The sequence below is a fragment of the Bos indicus genome, chromosome 9 (genome assembly GCF_029378745.1).
Source record: "Bos indicus isolate NIAB-ARS_2022 breed Sahiwal x Tharparkar chromosome 9, NIAB-ARS_B.indTharparkar_mat_pri_1.0, whole genome shotgun sequence".
Classification (NCBI taxonomy): domain Eukaryota; kingdom Metazoa; phylum Chordata; class Mammalia; order Artiodactyla; family Bovidae; genus Bos; species Bos indicus.
The window spans coordinates 96,926,251-96,944,589 of record NC_091768.1 but is presented as its reverse complement, the minus strand read 5'-3'; positions in this window follow the sequence as shown (position 1 = coordinate 96,944,589).

Genomic DNA, 18,339 nt, shown 5'->3' with positions numbered 1-18,339 from the left:
AGACCGTTGTTCCATGTCCAGCTCTAACTGTTGCGTCAGGACCATAGTATGTACCTATTTTGAGCTTCACCAGATGTCGCCAAATTGCTTTCAGTAGGTGGCCCCAATTCATGTCTCATCAGCAACCTGTGAGATCATCCCCATCCACACTAACACATGTGCTTGTTACCCTCAAGTGCAGTAGCAGACACTATGGGTTTGAAACACAGTGGCATTGTTCTGATTTACACACTACTAATTTGGTCAGACTGAGAACGTTTGCATCGAATCCCATGGACAGAGGAGCATAGTAGGCTACAGTCCATGGGGTTGTAAAGAGTTGCACAGGACTGAAAGCGACTTAGCACTTAGCATTCATCATTCAGGTTTGTCTTCTGCGAGTCACTTCTCATATCCTCTGCCTGTGTTCTCTTTGTCACTTGTTTTTTTCTTACTAAAGTTTTTGAAAATTACTTGTTTATTTGTTTACTTTGCTTCTTTGTCAGCTATGTATGTTCTATCTCTTCAATCTGTGGCTTATCTTTTTTGTTTAAATTGGTATAATTGGAAGAAAAGCTATGACAAACCTAGATAGCAAATAAAAAGCAGAGACATCACTTTGCTGACAAAGGGCCCTGTAGACAAAGCTTTTTTTTTTTTTTCCAGTACTCATGTATAGATGTGAGATTTGGACCATAAACAAGACTGAGTGCTGAAGGACTGATGGTTTTGAATTGTGGTGCTGGAGAAAACTCTTGAGAGTTTTGGACTGCACCGAGATCAAACCAGTCCATCCTAAAGAAAATCAATCCAGAATATTCATTGGAAGGACTGATGCTGAAGCTGAAACTCTACTACTTTGACCACCTGATGTGATGAACCAACTCACTGGAAATGACCCTGATGCTGGGGAAGATTGAGGACAGGAGGAGAAGGGGACGACAGAGGATGAGGTGGTTGGATGGCATCACCGACTCAATGGACATGAGTCTGAGCAAGCTCTGGGAGACAGGGAAGGACAGGGAAGCCTGGCGTGCTGCCATTCATGGGGTCGCAGAGTCAGACACGATTTAGCGACTGAACAACAAATAATTGCCCTACAATTTTGTGTTCGGTTCTGCTGTGCAATGAGTGAGTCAGCTATACGTATAAATATATCCCCTTCCTCTTGGATTGTGGCTTATCCTTTCACCGTGTTTGTGGTGTCTTGGTGACTACAAGCTTAAATTCTGATGTAGTACCATGTGTCAATTTGTTTTATAGCTTCTGCTTTTTGCATCTTCCAAAAAGAAAAAGAAAAATGCATGAAAGTGTTTCTGGGCTCTTTGTTCTCTTTTACTGCTCTACATGTCTATTTCCAGGACAGTATTTTACTATTAATCACAATAATTCTGTAACAATTCTTAGTATTTGGGAGGATAAGTCTCATCCCTTCTCTCCCCTTACTTTGTTCCTTTTCAGAGTCATCTTGGCAATTTGGGATTTTTTTTTCTTCTGTATAAATTTTATCCTTTATTAAGTTCCATAGAAATTCAATTGGGATTTTGATGTAAAATTATGTGTGCATTTTATTTCTCCCATTACTCTGTAGATTTTTGAGAGAAAAGCCAAATCATGTTTCTCTTTCTATATTTAAACAGTGATATCTGTTTTATATCTGCACTGTCCAATAAGGTACCATTAGCCGTATGTGGCTATTTGCATTTAAAGTAAAATTAAGTGAAATGAAAGGCTCTGTTCTTAATGAGTCACAATTCAAGTACTTGATAAACACATGTGCAGTCGGTGACTGCCATATTGGACTATGATGATAAAGAACATTTCCAGCAACACTGGAAGTTCTGTTGGACAGAGTTGGTCCAGACATGTGTGCATGCATGCTAAGTGGCTTCGGTTATGTCCGACTCCTTTCAACCCTTTGGACTGTAGCCCACCAGGCTTCTTTGTCCGTGGGATTCTCCAGGCAGGAATAATAGAGTGGGTTGCCATTTCCTTCTCCAGGAGATCTTCCCAACCCAGAAATCGACCCAGTGTCTCTTGGGTCTCCTGCACTGGCAGGCGGGTTCTAGGGCCACCTGGGGAGCTGGTTCCAGACATAGTGACAACGAATGATCGCTGAATAGGACCAGCAGTGATCCACCGGCCCGCAACGCTCAGCTTTATTAAACATGCAGACTTTAACTCTTTCGGAAAAGGTAATTGTTGGGGTTTATTCACCTAAAATTTTATAGTTGGTATTTTTAAAATCATGTTTAGGAATGGATAGACCAGATTATTAGTGTTTACTCACCACATATTGAATTACAAAAATACGTCATAATGACATTTGTGCTTTTTGTTGAGCACAAAAAAAGATTGGTTTCCTTGGGAATGTTGCAATAAATCTTGAAATAAAACTTTTGAAAACAGTCCACTGACAGAAACTTTGGCAAGTGGCTTGGGGCGCACGCTCAAGCCTAAAGGGGAAAAACGAGAAATCATGTTTTCTTTTTGTTTTTTAACAAATGGGTACGAATATTTAAAACACTCTCATTCTTACCTTGTTTGGAATGGAGTTGCTATTTGTTGGGCTTCCCGGGTGGCATGGTGGTAAAAAAATCCTCCTGCTAACGCAGGAGAGGCAAGAGACATGGGTTTGATCCCTGGGTGAGGAAAATCCCATGGAATAGGAAATGGCAACCCACTCCAATATTCTTTTTTTTAATTTTTATTTTTTTAGATTATGAAAGTATGATAACACATTTACAGGAGATTTGGAAAATATAGAACAAAGTTACATATAGTTCCACTATATATTACAATTATTTTTTTAGGTAGATCAATTAAGAATTTTTAGTTGGACTTTCAATATCAAACCCTCAAGAATTAATAGAATGAATATACAGAGAGGTATAAGAATAAAGTAGGCCTGGAAAGCACTGTGAACCAATTCAACATAATTAAGATTTATATAATTTTCACACAACAGTAGGATACAAATTCTATTCAAGTTCCCATAGACTGTAAACTAGGAGACACTGGAACATATCCAGGGACATAAAACAAGGTCCAAAAATTTCATGGTCTAAAGTAATTGAAATCGTGCAGAGTCTGTTCTCTTATCACTGTGGAATTATGTTAGAAATCAATATCAAAAGATATTTTAAACTAGCCCACATATTTTCAAATGCAATGTGATATTTACCAAGAGAGATCTTAGCCATCGAAAGCCTCAACAAAGTTAGAAAACTGAAAAAACAGAGGAAGTGATTGCAGAGGAGAAAGCATTTAAATTAGAAAGAATCTAAATGATAAATTAATATTAAAGATACCTTAAACAATATCCCATGTAGTTGGAAATTAAATGTTCACTTTTAAGTGATGAATGTTTCTAAGAAACCATAACAAGGAAAATTAGAAATATTGTTTATAGAATAAACATGAGAAGAGAATTTACCAGAATTTGTTGCATGTAGCTGAAGCTGCTCAATGCAATTAAGTACAATGTTCACTCCATTGTTCTTGCCTGGAAAATTCCATGGCCAAAGAGCCTGGCTGGCTATAGTCCATGGGGTTGCAAAGAGTCAGACACAACTGAGCGACTAAGCGCGCCTGCGTGCGCACGCGTGCGTGCACACACACACACACACACACACACAGGGCTATTTGTCACTTTAGTGTGTGAAAGTAGTAAAAACCACAGGGCACTTCCATTGCTATATGGCAGAATACTGGAGCCTAATGTTGATTTAGACTGACCAATATTCATTTCTTTCCCTGGCCCATTCTCTCAGAGATCAGATCAGATCAGATCAGTCGCTCAGTCGTGTCTGACTCTTTGCGACCCCATGAATCTCAGCACGCCAGGCCTCCCTGTCCATCACCAACTCCCGGAGTTTACTCAGACTTACGTCCATCGAGTTGGTGATGCCATCCAGCCATCTCATCCTCTGTCGTCCCCTTCTCCTCCTGCCCCCAATCCCTCCCAGCATCAGGGTCTTTTCCAATGAGTCAACTCTTCCCATGAGGTGGCCAAAGTACTGGAGTTTCAGCTTTAGCATCATTCCTTCCAAAGAACACCCAGGGCTGATCTCCTTCAGAATGGACTGGTTGGATCTCCTTGCAGTCCAAGGCACTCTCAAGAGTCTTCTCCAACACCACAGTTCAAAGCATCAGTTGACTATAATTTGGACTTCCCTAGAGGAAAGCTTCTGGTTTGGGAGACAGTATCATGGATACTTTTATCCTTTGGCAATAGATCCTCTCTGTACTCGAAGTATCTAGGATCTTGGACTTCTCCAAAGATGACTTTGGAGAAGATGGTAGCCATGAAGAAAATGCTAAATAGAGCTAAAAATATTCCAGAGTTGAATTTTGGCAAGGTAGAAAAACCCGACCTAGCCTAAGAGATTGGAGAGTTCATATTTACTCTCCAAATAGATACAAAAGCAAGTTCCTTCCAACACTTGTTTTGTGTCATTTTAACAAGGGCAAGGTGAAGCATGTTATCTCTCTTGAAAACCTTTCCATCACACACGGTTCAGGCCAGTAATGGTAAGTGGGTTTCCTCTGTCCCACGCCTGTCATTGGGCAGGAGCCATCCGTAGCACCATGTTGAGGGTACCTCTGAGGTGGGGAGGAGGTCAGCTCATGACTGACTAGGAATAGAGGTGGAGGAAAGGGGAAACGAGTTTGAGGGCAAAAGATGGGTCAGTTCTGTCATCCGTGTAGCTCGGGAAGTGCCAGGCTGACAAGATATTCTCCTTGGGTCTCCAGAACTCTTAGGACATCTATTACTTTGGGGATTTGGCCACTATGCTATTAAGTGCTAAAATATTGCCCAGAAGTTTCTGCAATTGGACCTCATTCTGGATGAAATTGTCTTTCAGGGAGGACCCTTCAACCATGTGGTGGTGGTCCCCCTGGGCACAGCATTTAGAAGCCATCCACCGTTTCCAACTCAGTATCACTGTCCACAAATCACAGTAATGCTGTCCTCACTTGGGAGAAGGCAGTTTCAGGAGATGTGCAGGCACCAATTAAAATCTGAGTGACGTTTAATTTAAATTGAACTTAAATGTCCCTGGTGGCTCAGATGGTAAATAATTCACTGCGGGAGACCTGGGTTCAAACCCTGGGTCAGTAAGATCCCCTGGAGAAGAGAATGGCAACCCACTCCAGTGTTCTTGCCTGGAGAAACCCCATGGATGGAGGAGCCTGGCGGGATTGCAAAGACTCAGACAGGACTGAATGACTAAGTGTGCGTGCACACACACACACAATTGAATTTAGAAACTGGAGAATAACACATTCACTGAAAATGATATTATATTGACATAGTTACTGAAATGGAGTGATGCTCACGTGTTCTGTAAAAAAAACAGCTTTCAAAGACTGCATTTGATATCAATGCCTTTACCATAAATGGTAAAGGAGGCCTGTTTATTTGTTTGTCAACCTGTTTCTGATTTACTGCAGACCAATGTGTGGTCTTACTGGGCATGAATCATCTGCTTCTCAAGACATGGACACCCTCAAGGTGAATTCAACAATACTGGAACTGGTCTACATCCCATTCAAGGAGACCTGTCCACCAGTCACACATTGGATGTCATTGCAATGCCAGATTGACATAAAAGTTTCTAAATGCTTACTTTCAATTTTTGCACTTACCGGATTGCAGGCAGGGGACAACAATTCACATACCAGCTTTAACAGTGCATTCTGTGCAATCTTATTTTGTGTACAATAACATAACTCCAGAAGAATTCTTTATTGTACCCTAGGCACAAAGAGATGCTGTAACACTATAGGCAGTGAATGATTTCCAGAGTCTAGGCATGAAAGATGGTCTGGAGACATGAGCTCTATGTTAGCGGAGTCTCAGAAAGGGGCTCTGAGTGTATAGCTGATTTTGTGTCTGAGAGGTTTTCTATTTGTGGGTTCCTTTACTTTTGGAATTACTTTTTGTTTGTATTTTTCAAGTTACAGATGTCTACTTTCCCAGTGTATACTGGAGTCAAAGAGTTCTTGTTGGGCCAATAAATAATTTATTTCTAAAAATACAGTGAAATTAAGATAATTAGACTATTTCCTGGCTATAAAATACAATGAGTTCAAGCTCTCTTTTCCTTTAAATACAAAAATAAAAAACAGTTATCCAGGTCATATTTAGTAAAATTTAATATATATATATGTATATATGTATTGTTGTTGGCATTTATTTGCTAAGTCACGTCCGACTCTTTTGCAACCCCATAGACTGTAACTCACCAGGCTCCGCTGTCCATTGGGTTCCCCAGGCAAGAATAATGGAGTGGGTTGCCATTTCATTCTCCAAGGTATCTTCCTGACCCAGGGATTGAACTCGCATCCATTACGTCTCTTGCATTGGCAGGTGGGTTCTTTACCAGTGAGCCACCTGGGAACCATATATATGTATACACGTGTGTGCATGCTAAATTGTCTCAGTCGTGTCCAACTCTGTGTGACCCATGGACTGTAGCCCACCAGACTCCTCTGTCCATGGGATTCTCCAGGCAAGAATAATGGAGTGGGTTGCCATGCCCTTCTCCAGGGGATCTTCCCGACCTGGGGATTCAAATCACGTCCCTTACATCTCTTGCATTGACAGGCTGGTTCTTTACCACTGACTACCAGGGAAGCCATATATATGTATATATGCACACTGGTTTTATTTTTTTTTAATGGTCTGCTTAAATTATTTTATTACTATTAAATCACAGACAGACTCTTATCTTATCTATAGACTCCTCTGTCCATGGAATTCTCCAGGCAAGAATACCGGAGTGGGTACACATTGGTTTTCTAATGCAAGTTGTAGAATGCTGGCAGACAAAATATTCATTGTCATGAGATTTTAAAACTATGTCTTAAGCCTGAAAAGGTGAAAGCTCCCTGAAAAATTCAAAATGGACACTTTTTAAAATGTGGCTCAAAGGAATAGTGTAGAGAGAACAAGAATACCTAGTAGGGAATGTTGATGGAAATAGCAATGTTATATGGGCTGCTCGACAGGAGCACAGAGAAACATTTGCATTCTTATTAATTAATTTTCCTGTCTTTTTTATTGAGTTAATTGTGGCCTAGATGATTTTACCATTTATCTTGAGTATTGTGTTTGGAAGGCTGTATTTTAGACATGCTATAAATAGCGGCAGAAAAGGCCAGGCAGAAGAGAAGGCGTTTGTAGATAAGAAAGGAATACAAGCAGCAAAATGGGGAGAGAATATTAATTCTGTGTTCCATTTTCATATTTAGATGTTCTAGGCTGTGGAATTCAGAGTCTAAATTCTAATCCCAAATTTACAGTGAGATAAAAGTATGCGAGACTAATCTATTTTTCCTAAAAACAGAATAGAATGCTCTAGCGTTCCCCATTTCTGGCAGTTCACATCCCCCTGCTGAGAACGGGGGTCTCTCTATGTGTCCACAGGGGCAACCCTGTCACCTTTCTCGGTTCTCAAGAGCCTAGGGTGATGACAACCACGCCTAAGCCCCGTAACGTCTCCTCCTCCGGAAGCGGAAGCTCCCTACTTAAGCTCCTGGGAGGCAGGCGGATCCCTCATCCCATTCACACATCTAACCCCACATCTGCTCCATGCTCACCCCTGACACTCAGGGTCTCTGTTAACATTCACAGAATAGGACTCCACTTTGTGTTTTCCTGTTATATCCCTTTTACTCCTCAAAACCACGCTAACAAGATCCATCATCCTTTACAGATGGGAAAACGGAGACTTGGAATGGTTAACATCACTCGTCCAAACGCCCCACAAGTTTAAGTGGTTTATGGGAAATTCAGACCATATCTCCTCTCTGGACCATCTGCAGGCAGGAGTCCTCGTCCTCCACAGGGATGCTGTCCTTGAATTTTCTTTTGTCCTCTTCCCGTGACTTTTCTGTGAGTGCAAGATAGTCTTCTTTTTGTGCTAGGGTTTGGTTTTTGTTTTGTCTGTTTTTGATAAAACCATCTTATGCTTTCTATGACAATCTCTCTTTAGACATGGGGGTCCCATAGGGGTTTTTTAACTAAAAAAATTTCAGAAGTCATATAGTCTAATTTCCTTATTCTGCAGTCAAGTAATTAAGAACCAAGGAGATCAAGTAAATCATCTAAAATGAGTTCACTCAGTTTATAACACCAGTAGGTCCAGGAGCCAGGCTGAAACACTGTTATTAAACACTGACCCAGATTAATTTTTAAAGTTGTCATTTCATATATTATTCTTTTGACTACAAGTATTGTATAGCCTAGAAATTTAAAAGAAAATCTTTACCTTTTGATATCAAAATTAAAGGGATTTGTGTAAATATAAAACCTACTCAGTCTTCAGTCAAATAATAATATCAGTTAAGTATTTTATAGTAAAGAATGGAAGATTTTGTTGCAAAAACTGAGATTTTTTTTTTCTTTTAGCTTTGTTAGCACTGGAAGAATAAAATGATCTAATAATTCTAAAGCATTATGCTTGTTTGGGAGTGGGAGATAACTGGTCAAACTCATGTAAGCCCTCTGAGTTAACAGTATCTTGCCAATGTCAGTTTTCAGGTTTGGAAAATATACCATGATTATGTAGGAGATAATTATTAAGGAAGCTGGGTGAAACTGGGTGAAGGATATATGGAATCTGTATTATTTTTCAACTTCTTGTGAGTCTTAAACTGTTTCCAAAAAAATTATTTAAGAAACAAAAGTAATGGTGTATTGATTGCTATGACAACCAGCTCTGGAAAGCGTGTGCCCCAAAGACCATGACCTTGAGCTCCTCCCTTCAAGGGCAAGATAGTCCCCTGCACTCCAAGCCCAGCGCCACCCCCTGGCCCAGCGCCATCCTCAGCCTCGCAGTTGCACGGAGGCAGCTCTTGTAACCAGCTTTAGAACTCAGGGGGTCCGGGAGAGCTTTACGGCCGGGCTGAGGGTCGATACGGAGCACTCCTGGGATCCAGGAAACCAGCTTACAAAGATCCTCCCACAGCACCCTGACCTATAAACTGGAGACTGTGTGCCTGCCGTTTGAGTGTGTCCTTGGGTTTAGTACTGAGGACAGGTGAAACCGAAGCCACAAGCTGTAGAATTCATCTGCCTCAAAATAAGCATTTCTCTTTAGATGGGCCAAAAAAAGAGAAGTTTTTGCTAATACAGTGGTCAATCCTATTTCGCCAAAACCTGATGAGAAAGCTATGACCTTTTTCAAAGTAAGATTTGTGTTTCTTCTGCTCTTTGATACTTTGGTCACTGGTGTTAGTGATCTTACTTCAAAATACTTGCTTTCTTTGCTTAAGACATACCCATGGCCCATGGGGTTTTGTGTGCACACTCCGTAACACACCTAAAGACATGCCATAATACACCTAAGGCCACTCCATAGCACACCGTAAACACTCCATAACACACCTAAGGACACTCCATAGCACACCTAAGGACACTCCATAGCACACCTAAGGACACTCCATAGCACACCATAAACACTCCATAACATACCTAAGAATACTCCATAGCACACCTAAGGACACTCCATAGCACACCATAAACACTCCATAACATACCTAAGAATACTCCATAGCACACCTAAGGACACTCCATAGCACACCATAAACACTCCATAACATACCTAAGGACACTCCATAGCACACCATAAACACTCCATAATACACCTAAAGACACTCTGTAACACACCTAAAGACACTCCCTAATACACCTAAGACCACTCCATTGCACACCTAAAGACATGCCGTAACACACAAAGGACACTCCATGACACACCTAAAGACTCACCAGGACAGTTTATAAGAACTAGCTCTCTGCACGTCACCAGCCTGTGCTCACAAAGGCGGCCACTTCAAGACCCCTGTGTTCGTCTATCCACAGCCCCACCCTCGCCCTGCGCCCTGTCCCTTGCAGGCTTCTCCCACCCGAGCCTTTCTGGGAGTGCTCAGGACTGCCTATTAGGGGTGCTCACGTGCCGTTTGGACAGTTGTCAGCCTTTCTCCTTATACCTTCCAAGAATCTCTAGGATGATGGTTGGGGGCCAGGGCGGGGGCGAGGGGCGGGCAGGTCTTACGTGCACTGTGGACCACATCTTATTCAATGGCTAAGTTCTCAATCAGCCCACAGAGAAAAGAGGATATGGCCCAAAAATCTCACTCGCAAGTCTTCTCAGTGGTCCAGAACCAGGACGGATCGTGGTTTCTCTGGGCAGAGAACGGATGAAGTGGTGGGCATGCCCTAGAGGAGCATCTTGTTGGAAACTGTTTGATGAGAATGGTGCTGTGTACACGGGGAGGCTTGCTGATGGTGGTGAAGAGCAAGTCACCCTCCCAGGGGCCTGTGTCAGCTGAGTGGAGGGGCAAGCGGGCTGGACGCAGCTTGCCTTCACCCTCAGTCCTCAAGATTCCATTGCTCCACACCTTTGGGTCTGTGTGTGTCTGACCCCTAAATACAGTTGGGGTTCAAGCTCTTTCCCACAGGGCTCTTGGGCTATAGTCACACCAGAAGACATGCCTGGGCATTTGTCTCTAAATAATTTTTCTCTGTGTCCAAAGCACAGAGGCAAAGTATGGTGGTCAGTATTTGGCCAGTCGATCCTCACCCAAATCTCAGCTCCAGACCAGCCAGCCTGCCTGGCACATGCTAACCCCGACCCAGCCTCTGGGATCTCCCATGACCCATCCCCCTGTCCTCTTACCCCCTCCCAAGTTACGCTCCTCTTTCCAGTTATCTTCATCGACCCTTTCAAATCCATGCCAGTTCCTACTTTCATACTTAACCATCTTCTCACACTGACATGCTGTCTCATACAACTACCTTCTGCTTCTACCACATCTAATACCTACGTGTACATTTATATTCAGATTCCTATCTATCCGCATGTCTTCTATGACAACAGAGCTAGCTTTGAAGCAAGGTGGTAAGTGGCCTTCCGGCTGCTCTGTATTTCCACCTCTGTCACTGATTTGCTGTGTGGCTTAGACACATCACTTACCCCTGCTGAGTCTCAGTGTCCTCATTAGGAAAATGAGGATAAATAGCAGTATTAAACCCACAGGATTGTATGGGAAAATAAATGAGACACTGTAAGTTGATTGCCTAGCTTCGCATTGGACGAAAAGAAGAATTCCATCGATGCTGGTGGTGGTGGTTTAGTTACCAAGTCGTGTCCAATTCTTTGCAACCCCATGGACTCTAGCCGGCCAGGCTCCTCTGTCCATGGGATTCTCCAGGCAAGAATACTGGAGTGGGTTGCCATTTCCTCCTCCAGAGGACCTTCCTGAGCCAGGGATCAAACCCACGTCTTCTGCACTGACAGGCGGATTCTTTACTGCTGAGCCACCAGGGAAGCCCCGATCAGTGTTAACTATTTTCAGAGTTCCTTCTAAGTGGCATTCCATCCCTGCTCCTGCCTCTCTCCCAAACTCTCCTTGTTTCTCTTAAGTCCTAAGTACTGATGCTTGTGTCAATTCACTTTGCGCTCAATAACACCCCACTTAGCAGGAGATACTCTTTTCCAGTTGTGTCATTCAAGTTATTATCGTCTTCTTAGCCTTCTTATTGCCAACCAGGACTGCACCGTGTATTTCTCTCATGTGTGTTTCTCAGCGTAATTTTTCTAAGCCGTCTACAATATCCTTCGGCTCTCTGAGTCATTTTAGGGAAGCTCAGTGACTCATCTGGTGATCAGTGTTGAGTATTCATATCTTCTGAGCCTCTTTTTTCTTAATGCTTCGGTTTAAAGATCCTTCCCCCACATACAAGTGGAAAAATTATTTAGGTGCTCTGAGGCTTCCAGAAACTGTTCTTTCCTGCTCATCCAAGAGCAAGAAAGCCATGAGCTCACCTTATCAAAATGGGCCCAGGCGCCTGACGCAGTTGCTAATTATTGCTCCACTGACGTTTTCTGATGTGCTTCTGATGTACTTGTCATGAGCTGGTGATGCCAACACAACAAGTTTACAAAGGAAACTTGGCAGGGCAATGGGTAACTTACGCCTTCTTGCCCTTGCGGGTATTATATAGACATGATCTAAAAGATCCTCAGGTCGTGTTGTTGGCAAACACTTATTCCATTTTATTAACCAGATACAGTGAGAGACAAACCAGTTCTTTCCACTCGGCTATCTCAGGACTGTGAAATCTTCATTAGGAACGTCAAACAATGTTTTGCAGATGTGATGTCTGAAGCTATTAACATAACCCTCACCTGGACATGAAATGATGCAAATACCCGAGAATCATCATTTCTAGGCACTATTTTTCAGTTTTCAGATGGCAAGTCCCTTTTCAGAGTACTAATGAATCCAGATACTTAGGGAATTTGGCTTGGGAAAAAATGTGAAATTGAGCTTGTAAATACCAGCTCTGCAATAGGATTTGAGATTACTATTATCCTTTCGGGAAAAACAACTCTACTGAATGTGAGTAGTAGAAACAGTTTCAGATGTCAGGTGGATGAACTGCGGGCTGATGCTCTGTACTTACACTGCAGTCCCTTAAACTTGCCAAAGTGCTATCAGAGAAAGAAATATCATTTCACTCTGTACAAGCCCAGGTACAGAAGTCAACTAGATAGATAGGTTTCTATGATGAAGTATCTTTTCACTTTTAAACAAGAAGTTTGGACTTAAGTCTAGGATGTAAGTAGAGATACACCCTAAGTTTCTGTGACAATCATAAAATCTTCAGGTTGGAAGCTCACCATCCAGATTGGAAATTAGTATTGCTTTTTCCCTTAAGGAGCCTGGAGTGAAGCTTGAAAGGAAGCAAGACCCGACACTTATATTTCAATTAAGAAATCAAAATACTAACTTTTGTTTGTCTATATTCTGGTTAGGAAGAACAAAAATATTTCTTAAAAAAAAAACCACAAAATCTCATAAGATAGATGGAATCTTTCAGATAGTCAGAGATTTTCTTAATTAAGGGAAAATCATTAATTTCTAAAACATGTCATCAACTCAAAATAATTGCTTATTTGGAAAACAGATGTTGCAAAAACTACACTTGGCTTGTTTGTGGCAAAAAATGCCACTACGTCTGCAAAAGATGGCCCCAAAAGTCACTTCACGTGCTTCGTTGCCCAGTCATGTGGGACTGTTTGTGACCTCACATGCTGTAGCGCACATTGTGGGCTCCTCTGTCCATGGGGTTCTCCAGGCAACAATACTGAAGTGGGTTGCCATGCCCTCCTCCAGGGAATCTTCCCAACCCAGGGATCAAACCCAGGTCCCCCTCATTGCAGGTGGCTTCTTTACCGTCTGGGTCACCAGGGAAGTCTCCCAAAAGTCACTGCCTAGAAACCAGATAGGATTCCAGGGTCGTTCATCACTAAAATAACCTCACTGTGGGTAAATCAAAAGGCTGCACAGGTCAGCTTTAAGAAATGGTAAAGCTTCCAAGTGTCACTTGAGGAGAGAAAGGGTTCAAATAAGTTTGGGAAGCCTTGACAACCAAACTAAATGTTTTTCTGTTAAACTTCTCAAAGTCCTTAAGCTGCATGGTATATCCCCCAAAAGAGAATGGTTTGCACTGTGTCCAGAACTTACTGTGACCTTGAAATCCTTTTCTGCCAGAACATCTTGAAATACTGGCATTTCTTGGTGTTCTATTCTGGGAAATAGGCAACTCAGCAAAGCACAGTATGAGTCTGCGACAGTATCTTGTGGGTAAATGAGAGGAGTGGGGTGACCTGGACACGGATAATGTGATTTGGTGTTTTGTTATGAGTTGGAGGACTGAACCAAAAAAGTGTAATGAGGAAGCAGTTCCACGAAGTAGCATTGAGCCCTGCCTGCTTCATTGTCATGCAAGCATGCATTCATTCATTCAGTCCCTGCAATGGCACCAGGTCCCAGAAGTGTAGAGATTAATAAAACACTGTCCCCGCCTTTAAGGAGCTTACTGTCTAGGGAGAGACTGTGAAAACATGTCAGAGGTGTCAGGCTGAAACACTGGAGACACAAGTTCTGTCTGAGAGTCGGACAGAAACAAAGGGCATTCCAGAGTGAGGAGGATGAGTGTACGGAGGTCAAGACAAGCCACATGTCACAGTGCAAAAGCTGCAAGACTCCTACAGAATTAAAAGAATTCCTCTGAAGGCGTGGTTGCGTAATGGAGGAAAGATGCTTCAAAGATAGGAGACTAGAGGCAAGGTGGCTGTTCGGGAGGTGTTTTCTCTCCCATTTCTCACAAGAAAGAAAGAGAGCAGCTCCATAAGGAGGGACAGTGGGGACGGAAGGGCCTGATGGATGCAAGGGATGTGGAGGAGACAGCAGGTCCGCACTGGGGGCGAGGAGGAGGCACAGAGCAAAAGCGGAATCCATGGCGCCCCCGGGTCCTCGCTCACACGCTTGTCATGGAAACAGCCTTCCTGATTAGTCTATTACTAGCGGCACTGCCAGGAATCTTGAATCAATATGGTCAAGGACATAAAAAATGGAATTTCCACCCCAGAAGTGTTGGATGATGGATTACCCCCCTGAATATCTGAGCACAGTCTTCTCCAGTACCTAGTGAAAAGGCTCACTGATTTCTGTCTGTGATAAGCACAGCCTCCAAGTCCTGAAATAATTAAAAGTATCTCCAAAATCCACCTTTGAAAATGAATTCTAAATGGAGGTGGGAGAGAGGAAGAGAAAACTGGATGGAACCGACTCCTTTACTCTGACCCTTTGCTAAATAAGTGTAAAAGTACCCCCACCCAGCTTCAAGATGACCCAGAATTTTCTGTGAGTGCTGGTGACATGCGCTGCTACTTGCCACAGATATTAAAGCTCATGGTACCTTCCGCGTGACATCGGGGCAGTGATACATCACCAGCAGAGCGGTTCCCGGAGAAGAGGCATCTCGGATGAGTTCAGAGCTGCTTTCTCCCATCTTTGAATTACCCTGCTCTTCCCTGTCTCCACAGATTTGTGACCCCAGCCCAGGCATGTCACAGAGGCACGCTGGTGCTCCCAAAGGTGACTTTATGAATTGAGGACCCTCTCGTCTAAGTATATAAAACCAGGGTGTCTGACACTGTAACCTTCCGAGAACTCTGGGGCTCAGGATAAGTGGTGCTTTCTCAGGCACCTGACACCCTGGGCTGGAGAAAGGGCCCCAGGGACTCACCTGGCTGTCCTACCCTCTCTGTCGTCCCTCTTCACTGGCCCCAACTTCTACCTCAAAACACACTTCCCTGTTGGATGACCCTGAGGGATGGGATGGGGAGGGAGGTGGGAGGGGAGTTCAGGATGGGGAACACTTGTACACCCATGGCTGATTCATGTCAATGTATGACAATACCACTACAATACTGTAAGGCAATTAGCCTCCAATTAAAATAAATTACTTAATTTTTAAAAAATTAATTAAAATCACGGATGCACATGAAAAAAAAAAAAAGATACAGAAGGGAATGTGGGCAAACAGCAATCTCCCTATGAACCTCCCATGTCCCTGGGGCCACTTCCCAGAGCTGGTAGATTTTTAATGATTTCCATCCTCAGGACTTCCCGGAGCTGGCTGTTGTTTAATGATTTCCATTTTTAGTCTTACAGGATATTACTTCCATTCCTTTCCTTATTTTTTTTTCCAACTGCCTTTTGTCTTTTTGGCCATGCTGCACACCTTAGGGTATCTCAGTTGCCTGAGCAGAGGTTGAACCTGGGCCGTGACAGTGAAAGCGTGGAGTCTCAGCCGCCCAACCACCAAGGAAATCCCTCCACTGCTCATTTAGCAATTCTTGATAGGATCTATTGACTCTTCTACAAAAATAAGCATGCCTTTCCCTTTTCGTTGTTGTTGCTCGGTTGCTAAGTCATGTCAGGCTCTTGTGACTCCATGGACAGTAATACACCAGGCTTCCCGGTCCTACACCATCTTCCAGAGTTTGCTCAAACTCATGTCCATTGAGTTGGTGATGCCATCCAACCATCTAATCCTCTATCGTCCCCTTCTCCTCTTACCATCAATCTTCCCTAGCATCAGGGTCTTTTCCAATGAGTCGGCTCTTCGCATCAGGTGGCCAAATAGCTTCCCATAATCCTCTATGTATTTTATGATGATAGAACAAATTTTAGTTCTTCTTTTTAAAAATGAAGCTATTAATCCTTCGTTTCTTATTCTAAAACCTTAGAAAGTATCTCCTGACTCAACCATATAAGAACCCTGGCAAGCTTCATCCTTCACTTTCCACCCTTTTTACTTCCCTTTGTCAAAGTTGATAAGACCTCCAGGATGCTGACGTTGAAAAGGATCTTTCCTAAGTCATGTAATAAATTCCTTGGAAACCTGGCGTCCCCCTTCAAAGTTCATTGTTAATCAAGTCTTCCTAGTGTTGGCTGTTAGCATTCAAAATAGTGAGAACGCTCACATTATACCACATACCTTCAGTTATTGTTATTTCAATGTTCAACTTTTGTACTGATTCTTTTTGAGGCACAGTCATGAGTAAAACATCAGAAAGTTCTTAGCTGCCTCCTGACCAGAACTGAAAGTGACATAAAAGGAAGATGTCGACTTAGAAAAAATGCACAACGTGAACCTTGTGAGTCAAATTTTTTTTTGAGGCAAAATGACTATAGCCTGGGAGACAGCGTTTCGAAAGCTCTGAGAGACAGTTCCAAAGAAGTAAGGGCTGTGGGTGGTCAGTATAAGTGTGATTTGGGTGAAGGGCGACTACATGCAATCAAGCACATATTTTTTGCAGAAGATTTCTGCTAGTCACAAGGAGCAGTCATCACCATCAAGGATTTTCATGCTTTTCTAGATGTAAAGAGATACAAGGATCAGGCTCATGAAATTGACTCCCGAAAATATCTACCTGAAGACCTGTCCTGCCAGTTTTCCCAGAGCATGGAGTGCCTCATTTCTGCTCTCCACCCTGAACTTCTTTCAGGAAGGTATTCAAAGCCAGCAGGTGCAGCAGCACATGATTTAATCCTCATAAAAGACGGCAAGGGCCAATTGGTAGTTGGCAAAGGAGTGAGGAGTGTTGGCTAAACTGTACAGACCCAGTTCCTGCAACCATGTGTCCATTTCCTGCAGCTACAGACCCAGTTCCTGTAACCATGTGTATCCATTTCCTGCAGCTACAGTGATGTGCATGTGTGCTAAGTCACTTCAGTCATGTCTGACTCTTTGCAAACCTCTGACTGTAGCCCACCAGGCTCGTCTGTTCACGGGATTCTCTAGGCAAGAACACTGGAGTGGTTGCCATGCCCTCCTCCAGGGGATCTTCCTGACCCAGGGATGGAACCTGATGGAACCTGCATCTCTTATGTCTCCTGCATTGGCAGGCATGTTCTTTACTACTGGTGCCACCTGGGAAGCCCAGCTACTGTGACAAATTACCACAAATTGAGTGGTCCAGAACAAGAGGAATTTATTCTCTGGTGGTTCTGGAGCCCAGAAGTCCAAAATCTGGTTGTGGGCAGGGCTGCGCTCTCTCCTGAGGCTCTAAGGGAGAATTTGTTCCTTATCTCTTCCGTCTTCTGTCTTCCACCCTTGGGCATCCCTTGGCTTGTGGCAGCATCACTCTGACCTCTCCCTCTGTCTCCTCTGCTCTGTCTCTGTCTTCCACGTGTCTCTTGTAAGGACACTTGTCATCCATCAGATTTAGGGACCATCCAGATAAACCAGGATGATCACATCTCAAGATTCTTTCCTTAATTACATCTGTAAAGGCCTTTCTTCCGAATACAATCGCATTCACAACTTCCAGGGCTTAGGACATACATTTTGGCCATAGGATGATGATTCAACCCACTACACTGTTCCTAGAAAAACAAGTTTTGATATAAATATGAAGGGAGCATCCTTCCCCCTCCTTTGTTCTCTAAAAATAGGCCAGGGACTTTATCTTCTCATGGCAAACTCAGGTTTTCTTGCCCAAACCAGGGCTCAGCTGAGACATTGTTCTTGATTTTCTGTGTTTAGAAATTTTTTTGAGTTTGAGGCTTGGAAGGAGGCTATGGGCATGGAGAATGGCCTCATGGAATTCTGCTTTCTTGGACCTGGGGGAGATTCTTGAAGGATTTGCAGGGGCCAGAGGGAGGCCTGATTAGGAGAAACTCCGACAGTCCACCTTGACATGGGTTTCATTTAAGGTCTATTTTTTTCTTCAAATTTTTATTTCCTTTTGACTGTGCTGGCCCTTTGTTGCTGTGAAGGCTTTTCTCTAGCTGTGGCGAGCAGGGGCTACTTCCCAGCTGCGGTGCTCTGTGGTGGCTTCTCTCGCAGTAGAGCACAGGCCCCAGGGCCGCAGGCTCAGTAGACGCAGCTCCCAGGTTCTAGAGCACAGGCTTAGTGGTTGCGGCGTGTGGGCTCAGTTGCTCTGTGGTGTGTGGGACCAGGGATCAAACCCGCGTCTCCTGCACTGG